We start from the raw sequence: 19,751 nt of genomic DNA on the forward strand, positions 1-19,751 counted from the left end.
ACGAGATCCCCGTGGTCCTTTCTTGGGCGTGTATGAACAGTCACGCCCTTTAGAGTTTCGAAACCCTAATGTATTACAATAATATGTTTGTAACATAAGCAAGTATTACATATTAAAAAAACGTATGAACCTATTGGTTGTTCTTTTTCATCTCAAACTTATAATTCTCAACTTACATGCAAAAATTATTAAATGATATATATAATTCTTTTTAAATGTCACAAACAATTTGTCTTATATAATATCAATACATGATTTTTGAGATAATCAATTAGTCTTTTTGGTTGAAAAATAAAAGTAAAAGAAACAAAGTTAAATAAAAAATTGTAAAAATATATAAAATTACTATAACTCGTACATTCACATACAATTATATGTTTGTACTTATTTTTTTCATTTTCACATTCTATTTTATTATAGCATGTAATTCATTAACTGTGATTGCTAAACAATATTTTTATACTTATGAGAATTGTTGTTACACAGGGAAATAATTATTTTGGTACACAATGATGATTTTAATTTACTCAGTTGGCACAATTGCCTATTTCACTTTCTTTTTCTTTTTCTTTTTCAACATGATAAATTATTCGCACAAGCTCAATATTTCTACCTCATATCTGCATAACGTATTCAAAAAAATTACCAGAATAATCTAACAAATTCATGATTTTTTTTCCGATTCGGTAGAAGCGAATTAAATCAGCATCACGATTGAAAAAATAAAAAAATAAAAACCTGTTTGTATATATATATATATATATATATATATTTATATATGTGTGTGTGTGTTCAACATTTAAAATAGAACAGGACAAATTAATAAAATTCTAAGTTGGGCATCAAGATGGTAATTTTTTTATTTGAATTGTAATTTTTTTTTTGGTACTTGTAATGAATTATACAACCCTTCACAATTGTACATTCATCTACACATAAGACAAAAATTATTAACTCAATTCATAAAAAATCCTATCAATCGAGGCCGTCCATCTTCTCTTACGAACTAACCAGGCAAGTTACAAGATTCGGTCATGTGTTTTCGTTATGACACGTTTTCTCAATTCTCACATGGCCAGAAATCCATGCGCAATACTCATCTGTTCAGCTGAGGTGGCGCTCCGACAGGGTGGAGATGAAAAATGTACGAGGGTGACAGATTCATCCAAACATATAGTCATCCACCCAGATTGCGCACGCATGGGTGACCTACAAAAAACCAAGAGCCTCGTCCCATGAAAGCATGACCCTGTACTCTTTGCTCGTTTGCTTGTTTTCAGCCTGGCATTTGCTTTGCCATAGAATTCCAAGTTCAAACCTCTGAAATTGGCATGACGCTCGTCCAGCCACCTCTTAAGAAGGACGACGACGTTGAGGACGACTGTGAGTTTCGATCGCCTTTTGTATGTGCTAGATCTGTTGCAAAATATGCAAGATCTGGGGAAGTAGAGCTCAGGGGAGCAATCTAGTGATGAGAATTGCGGGGTTCGTTGGAGCGATTTTCTAATTTTATTTTTTCTTTTCTGTTTCTTTGTGCGGATCTTACAGCTGAGTATTCGCCGTTTTATGGAATTGAGAGGAGCGCCGTGCTGCAGGAAGCACGCGTGTTCAATGATCGGGAGCTAGATGCTCGCCGATGTACGCAGGTAAGGGGTTGAATAGGGGTTAGGAACTGCGTGGTTGCGATTTTGTTGTACGGTTTTTAGTGAATTGAAATGCACTAGCTAAGTTTTAGTGAGATGATGGCCAAGGAGCTCGTTGGATCATGTTTTGATGTGAAGTTATCATGCTTATGAATTTTGAATGTGCGCAAACTTTGCGTTTGCATTTGGATCTTGATCAGGTTATCACAAAGGTTCTGTATTTTATTAACCAGGGCGTGAGTTTTACACAGGTACGAGCGATGCGTGACTGTTAATTTTTTAGGTTTTTCCAGTGGTTACATCGTAATTAATCGGGGCAACTTAGTGTAATTCTGTTGAAATGTAGCTCAATTGGGTTAATTCTTTGTTAATGATTATTGGATTGTTGTGCTGAAAGTTTGCATGGTATTGTTCCAGAGTATTGCAGGGTGTGAATCGATCTTGTGTTAAAGTATACTTCCAGTATTTTTTGGTTGACCCGGATGTTGCTTGGAACCAGAAAGAAGTGACAGACGTTTTCTTCGCAACTACTAAACTGTTCCAGTCAAACGATATCGGTTTGCGACGCATGGTCTACCTCATAATTAAAGAAATTTCTCCATCCAATGATGAAGTAGTCCGCTCTCCCTACTTCATGTTTTGTTTTATGTTGGTAACCTGCTTTATTAGCTGTTCAAATTGAAGAGAGTGGAGATGGTGCTGCAGGCGTCCTTGACGTCTTCTTTACACATCATGAGAACAGAGGACGTGTACTTCTTTGTTGACCTTGGCTCAAAAGCCCATAATGTTCCAGTTTTTGTATGAAATATACACATTCCATACTTACTATTTAACTTTCGAGCATAGTTTCTCTGATGAAGATCTGTAATCGGCACATCACAGCAATTCTTCTCGTGTTCACAATCTTTGACCACGGCACGCTTTGTTCATGTCATTCCGATATGTCAATAACAGTTTTCTGTTCGTTTAGTTAGGATTCAGTACTTTATTGAAGGGCACAACTCTGATGTAGGTAATAATCGTAACAAGCTCCTTAATGAAGGATATGAACAGCAAGACAAACCTTTATCGTGCAAACGCCATACGGGTGCTCTGCAGAATCACAGACGGTGGTTTATTAGGCCAGATCGAACTGCATCTCAAGCAAGCTGTTGTGGACAAGAGTCCTGTTGTTTCGAGTGCTGCACTTGTCAGCGGTATCCATTTACTTCAGGTAATTTGTGTACGATATGTTCCCTTTTTCAGAAACTTACCAACTGATTTCATTCCTAGAGCCCCTTACTAGGTTTCTAAGTTCACCTCTCTCTCCCTCTCTCTCCCTCGGTCTTACACACCCTCATCCTCTGAGGCTTGATTCCATTCTAACTTCCATTAACAGCTCTCTCCATTTGCTCATACTAGGATTAAATATTAATTCTGAGCATTGTTTCATTAAGACATTCGTTTTTGGCGTTCACGATTCAAGCAATGACTGTTCAAGGACCTGATTATGTCCTTTGCACTACCACTTTTACTATGTGTTAATTTAGAGCTATCCCGAAATCGTAAAGGGTTGGAGCAATGAAGTTTATGAAGCTGTCCATTCTAAGGCATCACTCGTTCAGTTTCACCGTTTGTCATTGCTTCATCAGGTCAGACTTCTTCCATGCACATCCCTCTCGATGGATCATTCTTTGATTTCCTTTTGGATTGATGCATTTTGGATGAAGATAGTCTGGTGGGCTTTTGAGGTATGAATTAGGAAGTTTCTTGAATGTGCATGTGCAAATGTGCAGGGAAAATATATATTTTTTTCATTTGTGGAATAGTCGTTCACATGGAGGTATGCTCATTTCCGTATTAACTTATTTACGATTTTTTGTCTGCTCGCAGATCCGTCGAAACGATCGACTGGCTCTGAGCAAATTGGTGAGTGGCCTAACCAAGGGAGGTGTACAGTCCCCTTTGGCTAAATGCCTGCTCATCCGCTACACAACCCAGGTACACTAGTGCTATCTCTTTGAGAATGAACATTAACAATGATTGAAAAGTGTGGATTTATGCATTTACAATCTTTTGATATAGTATTCACTTGAATATTCGTTATGAAGGAATATCTCACAACTTTTCTGTCAATTCCTTCCAAAAAGCTTGTGGTATCTTGGGGTTGTCTTTGCAGATTGCACAATTCCATCCACTAGCAGTCGCCAGCTGCAACGTTGACTTAGAAAGTTTTATTTCCGATCAAAACCGCAGTGCTGCTACTCTTGCTATCACCACCTTACTGAAGACTGGCAATGAATCAAGTGTTGAGCGGCTAATGAGGCAGATCACGAATTTTGTATCGGACATAGGTGATGAGTTCAAGATTATGGTGGTGGATGCCATCCGCTCTTTGTGCCTCAAGTTCCCTCAAAAGTGTCGTTCATTGTAAGTTCGACGTCTCTTTTATTGTGCACTAACTTCTACACCGTGTCGGTTCTGAAAACACTTGGAGTGGTTGATGACACCAGTTCTTGCGTTGTAGCATGAAGACCGTGCGTGCTCTTTTTGCAGGATGAACTTCCTGAGCAGTATCTAGAGGGAGGAAGGCGGATTTGATTACAAAAAAGCAGTTGTTGATTCCATCCTCATCCTTATTCGTGAGATTCCTGACGCTAAGGAAATTGGGCTGTCTCATCTCTGCGAGTTTGTAGAAGACTGCGAATTCTCCTACCTATCTATTCAGGTTAGTAGTGATTGAATATTGCGATATCTTGTGCATATCATGGAAAAGTTTACAGTTAATTGAGATTTCGAGAATTTGCTTTATTTTAAACTCAGTTATTAATTCCACGAACATATACTTTCTTTTCTTTTCTTTTTTGCATCACTGATTGATTTCTTGTTAGCGTTTGACTTGACTAAACTCCTGTGATTCTGCACCTCTTGGGGAAACGAAGGACCCAAAACAGCAGATTCTACCAAGTATATCCGCTAAGTATACAACCGTGTTATATTGGAGAACGCAACAGTGCGTGCAAGTGCTGTCAGTGTTTTGGCAAAATTTGGAATATTAATGAAGGATTTAAAGCCACGAATTCTCGTCTTGTTACGGAGATGTTCGTACGATAATGATGACGAGGTACCTACATTACTCTGTGTTGCGGCATGGAGTCTAAAAATAACTATCGAAACTTGTTAAAGATAATGGCAGTTTCCCACATGCTACTGCAAAGATGCGAAGCATTTGGAGCTAACACATGCATTGTCATTAGTATTCATACTAGAGGTGTACTAAAAGTTAATTAGACGATGAGCAGTCGCCATACTTCAAGTATTTGTGGATGCATTTTCAGCTAGATCTTTCCTTACTACTCAGATATCATGTTGTGTACTGTACGGATGTGTTTATTAGACCACGGAAAGTTGACAATTTGGTGATGCAGAGAATGGGGATATTGTGAATGGAATGTACTAGTTGTGTTCACCGTAAAGTGATCATTGCGACTTCGGGTACATTTACCTGACGATATTTTACTAAAACCTCGCTCGAAGCACAATTTAGGTTGGAATTATATCATAATGAATTTATTCAATTCTACACCGATCCCAAGTCAACATCAGTGCATATGAAGGTTAGTAATCTCAGGAGTGCAATCGAATTTGTGGCAGGTTCGAGATAGAGCAACTCTTTACTTGAGCCTACTCACAGATGGATTGCAAAATGATCAAGAAGATGCCCAGTCAATTTTGCTTCAGAGTTTGGACATGCCTCTGGAGAACTTAGAAGCAGGTTTACGGTCATATGTCAGTGATCCCATCATACACAATCATCTAATTTCACCAGCGATTTCTTAATAGAATTTAGTCCAGCTCATATGCTTGGATCTAGCTATTTGTTTTTCCAGATACTTGTCGGTGACCTCTGAATATTTCTTCACTTTAGTGATTGTCAGATTTGACGCATGTTTCTCCAGTAGTGTTATCACAGTTGGAAACGAATATGAGTACCTTTACTTGCAAGCTTGTGAGGGGTTTTACAGAAGCCAAGTGAAGGGTCTTTTCTCTTAGCAGCAGTTCCGATGAATGTGAAACCAAATAAACTGGTGGAGAAGAAGGCCTCTACAAGAAATCTGAGGAAAGCTGCAAAAGATGCAAGCCAAAAGGCAACAGCCAATGGTGAAACTTCAAAATTATTTCCGGCTTACGAGAAACTACTAAATTCATTTCCACAGTTTGCTGGCTTTGGGAAACTCTTTAAGGTATCATACCTGCGCATTTTGTGGTTTCAGTGTGTTAGATGGCAACACTCTCCTTACATATGAATTTCAGTTCGAATTTCAGGACACAATTTGTTAAAATCATGTATTTAGCCATAACGGGTCTTTCAAAACAACTCGTTACGTTGTATTAAAAGGTGTGTAGGATTTTTGTTTAATAGCAGGAATTTATTCTGTTCCGTCACCATGAATGTCTTGAAGCTGACTCCATCTTTAAATCTTGTATAGTCTTGTGCTCCTGTAGAGTTAACGGAGGCAGAAACGGAATATGCTGTGAATGTGGTGAAGCACATTTACCCTAGTTATATTGTCTTCAAATTCAACTGTTCCAACACCATCTCAGAGCAGCTTCTTGAAAATGTAAGTTGGTACTGGAAAGCTTGACGTCAAGTATCTTTTCAAGGTGAAAAAGTTGAAGAAACAGATTCGGGTCTTGATGTGCTGTACTTGTGAAACTACAAAACTTCCAATTTGTATTTGGTTTGAAAGTTACAACGACAGCGTTGCACAGAATCATGTGTTTTTAAAGATAGAGTCTCGGGTTGTTGACAAGAACTAATTTGTCTTTTTTCATCCAGGTCATTGCGGTCATGGAGGGCATAGAGGGGGAGGACTTCAAGCATGTGGCAACGACGACTTTAGCATCTTTGCCATGCGGGATACCTGGTCAAACTTTTGTCGCTTTTGAGAAACCAGTGGGAGCTTGCACATTCGGGAAGTTTTCCAATACATTACGATTTTTTGTTAAGGAGGTATGTTTTTTGCCGGTAGCAATTTCTTGATGTGTGATGATTCAAGTAGGTTTTTGTGCTTCAGATCTACAGGATGTAACCTAGTGTTAGCGGTAAATGTGTGCATTTCAGGTGGAACTCAGCACTGGTGACGCAGATGAAGACAGATATGAGGATGAATATCAATTGGAAGCTTTGAAGGTGGGGTTCAGCTTAATATTTTTTTCTTTCCCTTCTCTCTCTGGCTCTCTCTTATATGTATGGTAGTTTTTTTCTTTTTAGGTAACTCATTATTGTTGCCATACATTGTACATTTCAGATTAGGCCATTTATCCAAGCACTGATTACTTTTGACATTCATTATGGCTATTGGACTTAATTTGACTCGTCACAGAACATAGAAGCAGTGATTTTTAGTTTAAGCAATTGGTTTACCATGTTTCATCCTTATTCAATATTTTTGTTCAGGTAACAGCAGCCGATTATATGTTGAAGATGGGAGTTTCAAACTTCAGAAATGCTTGAGAATCTTTGAACTCGGAGTTAGAGCGCGTAGATGAGTACAGTCTTGACGTGAGAGAGAATTTGGCAGATGCCTTACAGGCTGCGACTACAATCCTTGGGATGCAAACCTGTGAGGTAAATGTACTGAATTGAACCAAGGTGCACTGCTAGGGTTGTGAAGATTATTTTACACATTGCTAACCTACAGTTATTATACAAATGGTGATTGATATTACAAATTACTTGATATGCAGGGAACGGATGTTGTACCAAGCAATGCAAGGTCCCATACGTGCTTGTTGGCTGGTATATTTCTAGGTGACATACAAGTATTGGTTTGTCTATCAGTCGGCATAGACTCTCAAAAGCAGGTTGCAATGAAACTTGAAGTTCGCTCTGAAGATCCAGCAGTCAGCGATATTATTCATGAGATTATCAATTCTTAGATAAGCAATAGTTTTTTTCATTCATTTCTCCCTATTAATGTCAAACCAAGTGTCGATATCCAACTGCACACAGGTTCTGACAAGACTGCGTCCTCTTTGTGTACCACCGTGTACAGATTATGATTACCAAGTTGACATGTATTGAGGATTCCTCTAGATGTAGATCGGGTCTTTTAGTAATCACCATCCTTAACATCTACTTTGAGGATGAGAAACGCAATTCCTTACGTCTAAATTCTTGCAAAAGGCTGGAAAAGCAGATCTCATGTGCAATTTCAATGCTCTGCATGTCTGAATTGTATTTGAGCTCATGAACCATTACTCTACGGTGTAAGTTCCAAGCTTCCATTTACAAAATTTTACATTATCTGAAGTCTACCATGGCTGTCATGGAGAAAACTTGTGATGGTGAGGTTTGAGATGTTCTGACCCTTGCATGTACAATTCGTGCTTTGATGTGGGCAGCTTCAGATGGTGTAAAAGTCTGTGCGGTTGTTTTAAGTGAAGCACACCCAACAACCCATATAAGCGAATTCTCCTCTGCTAATGAAGAAATTAACACAGAGTTCCTCAGTTTAGGATGCTCAATGAAGGTCCGCACTCTGAACAAACTTGGACATTAGCGAAGGTCTGATTTTTTTAGACTCCTTAAATGACACTCCTCTAGCTCGCATTAGCAATTTTTTAACAGAATGATTTGTCAAGGGAGGGAGCTGAATGTGCTTGAATAGCATTGCTGCTGAGTCCCACACAGAGGTTGTATCCATACTGGCGGCCACCTTATTTAGAACTCACTAACCTCAACATATGTGGATCATGGAATGCTAATTAATCGGCAAAATATAAATTAGTCGCAACAGAATTTAGAAGATGGCTCTCATTATTAGAGATAAATTCCCATGTGCTAATCAAGCAGTTTAATGACTCAAAAGTTTCTTAACGATGTAGAAATCGATTATATCGTAATTAAGGGTTAACTGAAACAGCTATGTGTTTACTATGCTACTCAGTCATTAGTGGTTAGTTATTGTTGTTATAATGATTATGCATTCCTAATCAAAGATCATAATCATGAAGAATATTTTAGAGTTTCTGCGAAAGTTAAAATTAACCCTAAAGAAGATCCACACACGTTCATTAATCATGCAATTGCTTCTCATTCAAACTTGGTTTTGTTGACAATGGCTTCTTTCATTTGAATCTGCAAGCAAATACCATAGCCTCTCATGTATCAATGTGGTAAGTATGCATTGGTTTTTTCCCTTCAGAACATCATTTAACAGATTTTCACGCAGAAAATAAATCGATGAACATTGAAAAGAATCAGGTACGACTTTGCTTTGTCATTGTTGCATTGAAATTCCAAAAATGCCTATTAGATTTGAGGCTTATATCAATGCAGATATTTGGGCATTCTTTAGTGTTTAATTGAATAGCTACATTAGCAAATACTTTTAATTTAGCTAACAGCTTATGATTCTACACGCAAAAGTCATATTGTATGAACAACCTCTGAATTGCAATATCTAATACATAATTTATTTGATAACATACATTACAATCATTTGTTAATATACTTTACAATCATTTGTTGGAAAAGTTCAAGAAACTATTATAATATATTGAAAAACTTCAACACTATTGAAAAGTTTATTTCTTAACTGTGGAAAACCTTCAATGAAATCGACAGGAAGATCTTTTTTTATTATGAATGATTGACTTTTGGATTTGCAAAAAGTCAAGGGCTATGACCTCATTGAGGTTGTTGGGTAGTGTGTATAGTACCCATCTTCTAACACTAGGATAAAAAATAATCATGTCATGTATTTTTTTTTTTTTATCCTCACCAAAGTTAAAAGAATCATATATTAAATATTCAAATCCTCGTTGGTCTTACATGCAAATAAAAATAAAAAAGTAATATAAAATAAATTCTTTGGTCTTACATACAAATAAAAATAAAATAAGTAATAAAAAATAAATTGATGGTTGAGCTTGCTAATTGTGCTTAAAGATGTTAATTATTTCTATGGCCAAAGTAGACCATGAAATGATTCAAGCTATAAGATCATAGTCGAAAATGATTGCATTTATATATATAAGTTAAATTCAAATTTTCCTTTTATATAATAAGATATGTACTACAAGTTTAGAACCTTAACTAAATGTGCATGTTTATATATAGAGAGAGAAAAAAAAAAGAAGCAAGGAGAGATGACTCAAATGAATTTTTGTTAATACTTTGAGAAGTCCATATAAGTTCTAATATATGTTAAAATATATTTGTATATTCATTGTGTTCTACAAAACTCTTGTATCAAATTGCATATATTTTAGAAATATAGTTCAGCATGTAAAATTTAAATTTCGCTTTCTAAATATTTAACAAAATAGTGATTAGTCCAAGAAAATAAATAAAATAGAAGACATTTCTTTTGGCAAAGATTAATTTTCATAAATAATATTTATTCAATATTTAAAAGATTTTTTGTTGCATGGTTTTTTCTTACAAGAGTTTGTTTATAGATTATATAGATACAAAATAATGTACTATTTTTTAAAGGTAATAAGGCATTAAAAATTATTATACAGTTAGGTGAAAAAAAAAGAAAAGAAAAGAAAATTAATATTAAAAAATTAAAAAATAATTACAATAATCCAAATATATATATATATATATATATATATAGAGAGAGAGAGAGAGAGAGAGAGAGAGATGTAAGAATTTTAAAGAAAATTAAGAATACATAGAAACACTAAAGTTTTTGTTTAGAGATTTTCAATTATACAAATGCCAATCTAAATAAGCAAGTTAGATATACGGGAATGTCAAATAGATCCAAGTTTTTATTGAATCAATCCATCCATCCGAACCATCATGAAAAGTAAAAATGACCTCTAGATTCATTTTTCTTCTATTGGATTTGCAACCAATAGAAACCAACCACATTCATCACAATTACCATATTCTTCATCAAGAGTAGGGCTATTTAGTAAAAAATTGGTTCTATTTAATGTTCCCCTAGATATATATTATAATACGGTTAGTTGTTCTTTGCCCACCAACAGAAAGATATCATAACTCTCAAAAAAATCACTTTCAATTTTTTTTGTTTTTTTAATTAATTAATTAATTAATTAATTAATTTTTTTGTTTATTTTTTGTTTTTTGTTTTTTTGTAGTTCCTACCATCCATCGCCGGAATTCTGCATCATCATCATCTTCTTCTTCGATCTTGTGTGTGGAACGGGTGCGACTCTCCCGTGCTTCTGCAGACCTGGCTTCAGGGAAGAAACTAAAAACATGACCCAGCCTCGCCTCATGGATAAGGGGTCTGATCCTGCCCATGTCCTCCCTCCCTCTAGCAGTGTTCCCATTCTCCCCATCGCCACCACACCATTCATCATGCCCCATTTGCTGGAGTCCTGTTCCCCTCCATCTGTGCTGTCTCCTTCCCTACTTGTTTTATCACCATCGGGATTGTTCAGTTTTCCTAAACACCACTAACGTCGAAACACCTTGAACCGTGTACTTGAGGTTTTTCAGCTATCTCCGGGGGGTTAAATTTTGGATTTTTTTTTGTTTTTTGTTTTTTGTTTTTTGTTTTGTTTTTTTTTTTTTGGAGAAATAAGGTTCTGATGTATTGCAGAAGAAAAAAATTGAATCGGCGCAGTGGTTGAATTGATAAAAATGTTCAAAGCAGATTTTGCAATGTAGTCCTAAACCAGGTCGTAGACTTGAGCAAAACCGTGTGTCGAGAAACCAAAAGTTGGGGTCATGCGAGTTGGAATTCCGCGCACAATACAGGCACTGATCCACTCGCATGTTGGACAGAAGCCCGCGCCCGGGTACGACCAGAAACCACGGAAAGGAAGTTTAGATAGTGTGCGGCCATGCTCTGAAACCGTGCCTGGCTTCCTCGTGAACCGTCATGTCCATGTTCGATTTCTTAGGGTTTGCACTCACAGGAGGCCTCGTCCTCGCCGGGATCGCTCCTCCGCAGACACACGATTGCGCGACGACGAGGGGCTTGGGTACATTAGATATATCCTTACATTCTCATTCGATTTCTGAGCATACAACAACATGCACTCGCTGTTCCAGCATTGCGTCTAGTTTTAGATCCTTCTTTTACTGTGACTTTGATATTATCCTGAATATGGATTCTGCTTGTAATAATGTGATGAATCTGATAGTGTTGGTCATTGTATTTCTCTGCGTATCAACTTTCGACGTTTTGATCTCAGGATTGTGTTTTTGGGTTGTGAAAAATATTAGGTCGTTGAAGCTTTGATCCCAAGATTTATTATTCTTATTTTTTTATTTTTATTTTTATTTTTGTTTCCTCATGCTCTGATGTTCCAGAGTTAAATAATTCAAGGCATGTTCTGAGATTTTATTTTATTTTATTTTATTTTTTAAAATTTAAGAAATGAAAATTTTAACATCGCAACCGTTGGAAAGCACTGACTTGATACATAATGGGTTGGTTGCTCTAGTGAAAAGACAAACGAAAAAAATCATTCAAATTCATTCTATCATTTTAAAATCCACTTGAAAGAGATTTTATCAACGCTTCAATGCGAAAATTAAAGTAAAAATAAATACAAATCGTTTGTCTACTCATCAGATCAATAGCAGTTAGGTTTTTATTAATACGAAAGCGCATTGTAGTTCGAAAATAAATCATAGTTGGAAAATACAGAACCACAATTCAAAATTTTCCATCACAGTTCGAAAATCAGTCGCGCCAAGATTTCGAGCTGACCTCGAAACTGTGTGTGTGACAAGAGGCAGAAACTGTGTGCGGCAGTGTTAAACCGTGCCTGGCTTCCTCGTGAGCTGCTGCCTTTTTTTTTTTTCTTTTATTTCTGTCCATTGTCTGGTCGCTCCACCGCACACAAGTGCTTCGTGGTCCCGCACCCTCCCAGTGGCATTCCGCGGTGAAAAGATCTTCCCACGCCGTTTCTCCTTCAGCCTAGTTAGTGGTTCAGGGGTAGTCACGGTTTAAGGTGCTTCGAAGTTACTATCGTATTGCTGTCGCTGCTTGCTCCTGTTCTCTACAGCCTAGCAGTATGGGTGTTGTCGCCGTAGAGTTCGGACCTCCCTTGCAGCAGACCAGGAGTACCGAGGCTCGAGGGAGGTGGGGGCAAGTTGGGGAGCTGGACGGGAACGAGGCGTACAAAGAAACCAACACAGGCACGCTAGAAACTTCGGAGCTGTGCTAAAAATGGCGATGGATGGGCGTGATGAGGGCGGCATGGGTCCTCCACTTCCAGGAGCCGAGCTCGCTTGCGACGGAACCCTGTTCGACAAACAGGGGAGTGGGCTTGTCTCTCCTTCATCAAAGCCTGACATGCAGTGGCGTCTTAAATACAGGCTCTTAAATAGCACCCCACGGAAGCATCCCATTCAATCGCCTCACGTCGGAGGCTCAGTATCTGGGGCCCCTTGGAATCGGCAAAACGTTCATCAATGACAGGGGCCTAAAAACGAGATCCCCTGTTGAGAAATAGAATGCAAAATCATCCCATCCAAGATTCCTGCATCGCAGCGTCACCCCACCTCGGCGAGAGAGTTATTGATGCATGGATGGATGAGCGGTCCGGCTCCGATGCTGTTCCATGTGAGCAGTCATTTAGTTATCTATCTGTTTTATTTGAGAATGAGGGAGAAATATCTTCTTTAGGTGTGAGTTAGCACCATTTATTGGCTCCATTATTCTCCTTCTTCTTCTATTTCGTCTTCTTCGCTAACCCATTTTCGTGAATGAATGAGTGCAAACTGGGCATTGAATTCGCGGTTTCCATTTCTCGCTACAACCATTTCAATGCACAGGTTTCTAGGCCTATTCCTATTCCACGAATGAAGCTTGAATTTATTGATATTGTAGTTCATGTTGGGAGCACATGGGAACAGGGGACTGGGTGGCTTCCAGTGGTGCCTAAAGAGAGAGATCCCTCAATAACTATGTAGGATGCTCCAGCTAGTAGAAAAGTTGTTCTTGGAAAGCCCTCCCATTTGCCTCTCCCCCTCCTCTTCGAGTCTCACAATTTCGTATGGTTTTTAAATCCAAAACGAGAATTGAAATAATCCGCTGATAATATCGAGTCAAAGACTGTTTGTTTGCATGTTTTGTTTTATTTTGTTTTATTTTTTTTAATATACAAATAGAGTTATTGCTCTATTGTAGGTACGTAGAAGGTACATACCGCCAACCAGGTCTGATTAGGTACTTTAGTTTCCATACATTAGCTAGGTTACTACATTGTTCCAAGGCCACGATAATTTCCACTCAGGTTTGTTTACTTGCCATGTTGCTAACACCTGATTCATACACCACAACTGCCGAAATTGCTGTTGCTTGGAGTGGTCTATGCTTTGTATTTTCTTGTGTTTTGAACCAATCGTTCTTGCCATAGTCTACCAACTACAACCAGATGCAGTGAAATACTTATTCTTCTGACCAAAAGACACCGTTGAACACAACATTGTTCCTATTAATCCAAATCACCTACACGACTATTCTTCGAATTAACAGCCATAAGCGACTTGCCTTTTTGAAACACCTAGATATCTTAAATGCACACATGCAATAAATCCAAGATAGTGTGAATTGCGTAAGTTTGGTTCCTTAATTGTTACTATCTTATATGATATCTTGTGTAATCATTGCCTGTCTCTTCTATAGGCCACATTAAATGTTATTTTATAGTAACATAGTCATTAGGTGAAAGAAGAAAAGAAATAATTTATTAAAGAGCAGCTTAAATGAAAATATTGTAAAAAATTATTTTAAAATATAGATAATAGACAAGAATGTAGTAAAAATTAATAAGTGCTAATATACCTTCTTATAGAAGAGACTTTTATTTTCTTTTTAGAGGCATAAATGAGCCAAATAAAAATACATAATATAATTAATTAATATAAGAATCTTTAGAAGAAAGTTAAAAATAGGTTTTAGCAAAAATTACCTCAAAATATCAAGAATTAATACCTAAAGAGGATTGGTTGTAAACTAAGGTCAAAATCAAATATAAGGCACAAAACCATGCACCTACATCAACTCTAAGGTTCTTTGATTGATTAGAGAGTGGATTTGAGAGCAAAACTTGGAAGAGGATTTTTAAAAGCTGATTTTATATAATTTTAAGAGATATTAAGGTTTTGAAGGCTTTTCAAAGTGAGAAATATATATTTAATGGATTTGGATTTTAAAAAATATAAAGTAATTTATAATTTTGAGGATTTTGTGAGTGTCATAGTATATTTATGGATGAAATTTTGTTAGTTTGTCATTATATTTGTCTTGAATGTGATTGTAAAATTTAATATTAATTAAATAGTTAGATTGATGGTTATGAGAGTTTTTGTGGATTATGATCTCAAATAATTGAAATTTAAGGTTAATGAGGGTTTTTGCAAACTTGAAATATTTGCCAATTTAATTACAAAAATATTTTATGATAGATGCTTGGACTTAGAATTCTACAAATTAACTAAATTTTAAAGAAATTAAATGGCTTAATGAGGAGAAATTACTATTGGAATATCAATATCTAGATTGGAAAAGGAGAGCAATTGACATCAAAGCAATTTAGAGATTTTTTTGTTTAAAATTGGTGAATCTATTTTCTTCAAAATTTGTATACTTGTTAATTTCTTGTGAATTGAGATATGAGTAAAATTTTAGTTAAGATCAATGGTTCAATTAATATTTATTGAGGTTTTAAAATAGCTATAGTAATTGATTAAGATTTATTTAGGATTTAATTATGATTTAGAATTTGATTAGAATTTAATTAGGATTTAAGATTTGATTAGGATTTAATTAGGATTAAGGAGTTTAATTAGGATTTAGGATTTAAACAAATTTTTTTTTAGGATTCAGTTAGGCTTTGAGTGAGCTTTAGTCTGAGATTTAGATAGGATTTTATTAAAATTTGATTTATGACTTGATTTAAGATTTGGTTAGATTTTGATTTAATATTTGATTAAGATTTGATTAAGATTTGGTTTTGGATTTAGTATTTTATTAGGATTTAATAAAGATTTCATTAGAATTAAAATAAGACTATATTAAGTTTTGATTAAGATTTACCTAGGATTTATTTAAGATTTATTAAGGATTTTTATTTTAAATATTTTTTTAAGGTTATTATTACTTATTTAATATTTTATTTATATTTTTTAAAGATTTTTTTGTTATTTTAAAAAAAATTAATTTATGATTTTTATTTATTTATTTATTTATTTTTTAAATTTCTTTTGAGTTGATTAAAATTTGATCAAGATTATTAAAGACTACTTAGAGTTTATTTAAGATTTTTTTATTGTTGCATTTTCTATTTACCTTCCACAACTAGGTGCCTAGTGTATTCTTAAGCAAGAATTCATGTTAAATAATATATTTGGTGAATCTAACATAAAAAGTGTGAAGTAGAAAATTGAATTTTTTGGTTTATTCAAATTATGAAAAATAAAGGCAAGGACATGGATGGAGGAGCTACAAAAAGATGACAAGGTATATATTTTGATCTTAATTGTGCAAGCATGTTTGATGATTTTGCTTTATTTATTCAACAACAACATATTAAAGATTGCAAAGAGAGTATGACAAACAAGGCTTTACAAGTAGTTATTGATAAATTTGATTAATTCAAAGGAAAAGATATTATAAGGTATTTAAGATATTATGCTAAAAAAATAGAATTGAAGCATTTTTTTGAAAAAGAAATATTTTAATTATTTGAATAAGCTCTTGCTTTAAAAATAAGAAATCATGTAAAAACTATTATAAGATATTTTACAAGTTCATGGGAGAAATATTTTCAAGCATTCAAGGGTGAATTTTTTTTACAAGCTTGTAATTATGTTACAGAAAAGTCAATTTTTGAGTGGATTCAAAGACCTAAAAAGAATCATTAAGCAATAGAATTATTGAAAGAATTTAAAAGATAATAGTTTCATTTATCAATGAAAGAAAGATAGTAACTAGATTCAAGCAAAAATGAGTCTTTTCTTCAAGCGGCTAATAGAGAATAATAAGAATAGTTAAAAAAAATTCTTAAAGATAAAGAAAAGGAAAGATTGATAATAAATTGAAAAGAAGTAAAAGAGACAATAGAGTTACTTGTAAAAAAACATAAAAAATAAAAAATAAAAAATAAAAATGATAAGATAGATATACAAAGACCATTGCAAACATCTCAAGTAAAAATGCTTAGTAACCATTTCACATCTATAATTCAACCTTCAATAGCTACATCAAAGAAAGAAGAAATGAATATTGATAAAATTATATATGGGATGAAAGATTTATAAATAAAAATTGTAAAACTTAAAGAAAAGGATCAGACATCAAGTATATCAATAAGTCAAAAATCAAGACCAATAGAAGATGTAATATATTGGTGCATATGGTGTAATAATGTGGATCATTTAAGAAGGGAGTCTAATAATTTTCCAAAGGCATTACATAAAGGAGTTGTTTTTTTCAAAGATAGTATCATACACTTAAAAGAGAGTAAAAAAAAAAAAAAAAAAAAATTAAAGAAAAATTTTGATAAAGAAAGAATGAAAGTGCTTAAAAAGAAAGCATTTAAAGTTTCAAATAATGAAGCATCAACATATTAAGTAGAAAAAAATCCAAGAAAACTTTTAAACACAAATCTTGAAATTTTAGAAGAATTTAGTTCTTTGTAGTCATGTACTATGAATTATTTAAAAAAAATAAAATTTACAATAAATGATTTAGATCATTTTGGAGATAATATTTAGAAAATCATTTGGTAGGATGATTTAGTAGATAATTTATCTGTTCGTGCACATATTGCAAGAACTCATCATGAAGCACTAATAGAAGAGAAATAAATGAAAGATAAAAATTATGAAGGGCCATGAAAAAGAATTATAAGGAAAGAGAAAGCATGACAACAAAAAAATTCTATACATTGAAAGACAATGGAGAATGTTTCTTCAAAAAAAAGAGATTTTGTGAAAGAAAAAGAAAAGGCCCTTGCTTATAAATGACGATCAGATATTGAGGCTACTACAATTTTAAAGAAGATATTAGAAGAATAGATTTTAAATAGAAAGATTGAATTTATAATTAGTAAAATCCTAAAGATTGCAAAGTGTGAATTTTATGAATTTATTATTAACACAATAAAGAAAAAAAGACAATCTATAGGAGATACCATAACATCAAATGTAGAAGAAATAAAGACCATAAACAATATAGATGAAGAAGTTGATATGCAGTTTTTTGGAGATGTTGTACAAGTTAGATTTACAAAAGAAAAAGATGTAATTCAAACCTCTAGTCATTATTCTCAAAATCATTGAGCAAAGGCTATTATAGAAACTTTAATAAAATTAAGAAAGTTATAAGAACCAATTGTAGCATTATTGCCATACAAATGGAGATAAAGGTTATGGATGATGGTTCAATCTATGCAAGAATAAGAAGTAAAAATGAAAAGAAAGTAATTTAATTTTGAATTATTTATGCCAATTATGAAAAAAATCATAATAAGTTGAGAAAGAAGCCATTATTGAATGAGAGTTTTGAAAAATTTGAGGGTTTTTATCACACACTATTATAATGTAGGATTTAAATGGCTTTAAAAAATACTTTTACCTAGTTTAAAAGAAAAAATATTAATTATTGAACTTATTCAATTAACAAAAGATTATTTATTATCATTTAAGAATATTGACAAGATGAAAAGGATGGATAAAAATTATTTTAAAAGTATTGAAAAAAACTTTGAAAAAAAAATAGAAAATTGATCAAGAATGGATTCATTTTAAAAGCATTTGAACAAGTAAGATTAATAGATACTATAAGAGAATCAAATTATTTATTATAATATCAATTATAAAGAAAAAATAGACTTATTAATATGTGTTCTAAAGAATTTTATGATAAAATTTAAATATTTATAAAAAATTTAAGTTGCCCAGAGGTACAGGTTGAAAATAAGTATAAATTAGTAATAAAAAAGATTAAAACAATGCTTTTGCTACTACCATCAAATTTTAAAGAGAAGGTGAGTGTAGTATCTATGCAACCAAATTTAAGGGATCTTAGGAAGATAGGGCAAAATTTTATAGATGCTACATTAGATAGATCAAAGATAAGATGTGATGGTATCAAAGACAAGAATTCAATAAAAGCAAATAAACAAATGAGACTTTTTTCAAAAAAAGATGATAATTTAGAAATAAGAAAATATGAATGTTAAAAAGAAACTAGAATAGCTATTGCCAAAAGACAAGAAAATTAGAGATCTTTGAAATTAGACTAAATAAATAAATAAATAAATAAAAAGAGTGAAGAAAACTTTATTCTTGCTTTTATTTATGTACTATTTATCTAAGAGCTTTGTCACAATGTGCTATAGGATCTCTAACATATGTTTAATTTGTGAAACACATACCTTAACTTCTAAAGTAAGTTTCTTATATGTATACAATATTATTAGCTTGTATTATAAACTACTAATATGTGCAATATGTAGCTAGCTTGTTGACCAAGTTTCTAATCTATCAATAACCTATAGACATGTATAAAAGTGAAATCATATCTACAAATCTTTTAAAAAGCTTTTCTAAAAGATATTAGGAAATTAATTTTTTTTGTATATTTCTATCTATTCATATTATTTAAGTAATTATTAAAATATATATATATATATATATATATTCATGATATTATCTTCCTTTTTAGAAATGAATTCTATGAAGAACAGTGATTACATATTAATGAAGTCCAAGATGCGATGAATTGTATTTGTCACATACTTTGATCATTATTTTCTTTGAAGGCAGTTGATAGATCTTTATATCCATTTATAATGATCCATTTCAGAGTGAAAAGATCACCTTATTATTTGATTATTTATTGAGGCCTTTATAACTTTTTTAAAATAAAATATTTGTTACATAATTAAGAATAGTTTTTATCTTCAATAAAATCACCAATCATCAAGAGTCTCTTCCAAGATCATGATACCAAGTTCATTGTATCTTGCCATATATTCAAGGAAGAACATGTTATTTTTAAGGGTCTTCATTTTGATTACATCATTTTGAAAGTTGTGACAATTAATAAGTCAACAAGTAATGGCTCTTAAGTTGAATGTACTAGTTATAAATTCTTCATCTCATTAGTGTTA

General features: G+C 33.6%; 1 pseudogene across 1 annotated transcript; it reads left to right on the top strand.

Annotated features, from left to right (window-relative positions):
• The first annotated feature begins 1,217 nt into the window (after window positions 1-1,217).
• Window positions 1,218-7,886, top strand: LOC112283853 (coatomer subunit gamma-2-like; annotated as a pseudogene). The gene is made up of 16 exons (XR_016503490.1): window positions 1,218-1,383; window positions 1,549-1,646; window positions 1,844-1,894; window positions 2,143-2,256; window positions 2,656-2,856; window positions 3,173-3,274; window positions 3,516-3,623; window positions 3,802-4,052; window positions 4,551-4,746; window positions 5,277-5,411; window positions 5,648-5,866; window positions 6,113-6,244; window positions 6,463-6,636; window positions 6,748-6,816; window positions 7,084-7,254; window positions 7,374-7,886. The product of XR_016503490.1 is annotated as a coatomer subunit gamma-2-like (transcript).
• The last annotated feature ends 11,865 nt before the right edge of the window (window positions 7,887-19,751 follow it).

This window comes from Physcomitrium patens, chromosome 6, assembly GCF_059467195.1.
Source record: "Physcomitrium patens ecotype Gransden chromosome 6, ASM5946719v1, whole genome shotgun sequence".
NCBI classification, from domain to species: Eukaryota; Viridiplantae; Streptophyta; class Bryopsida; order Funariales; family Funariaceae; genus Physcomitrium; species Physcomitrium patens.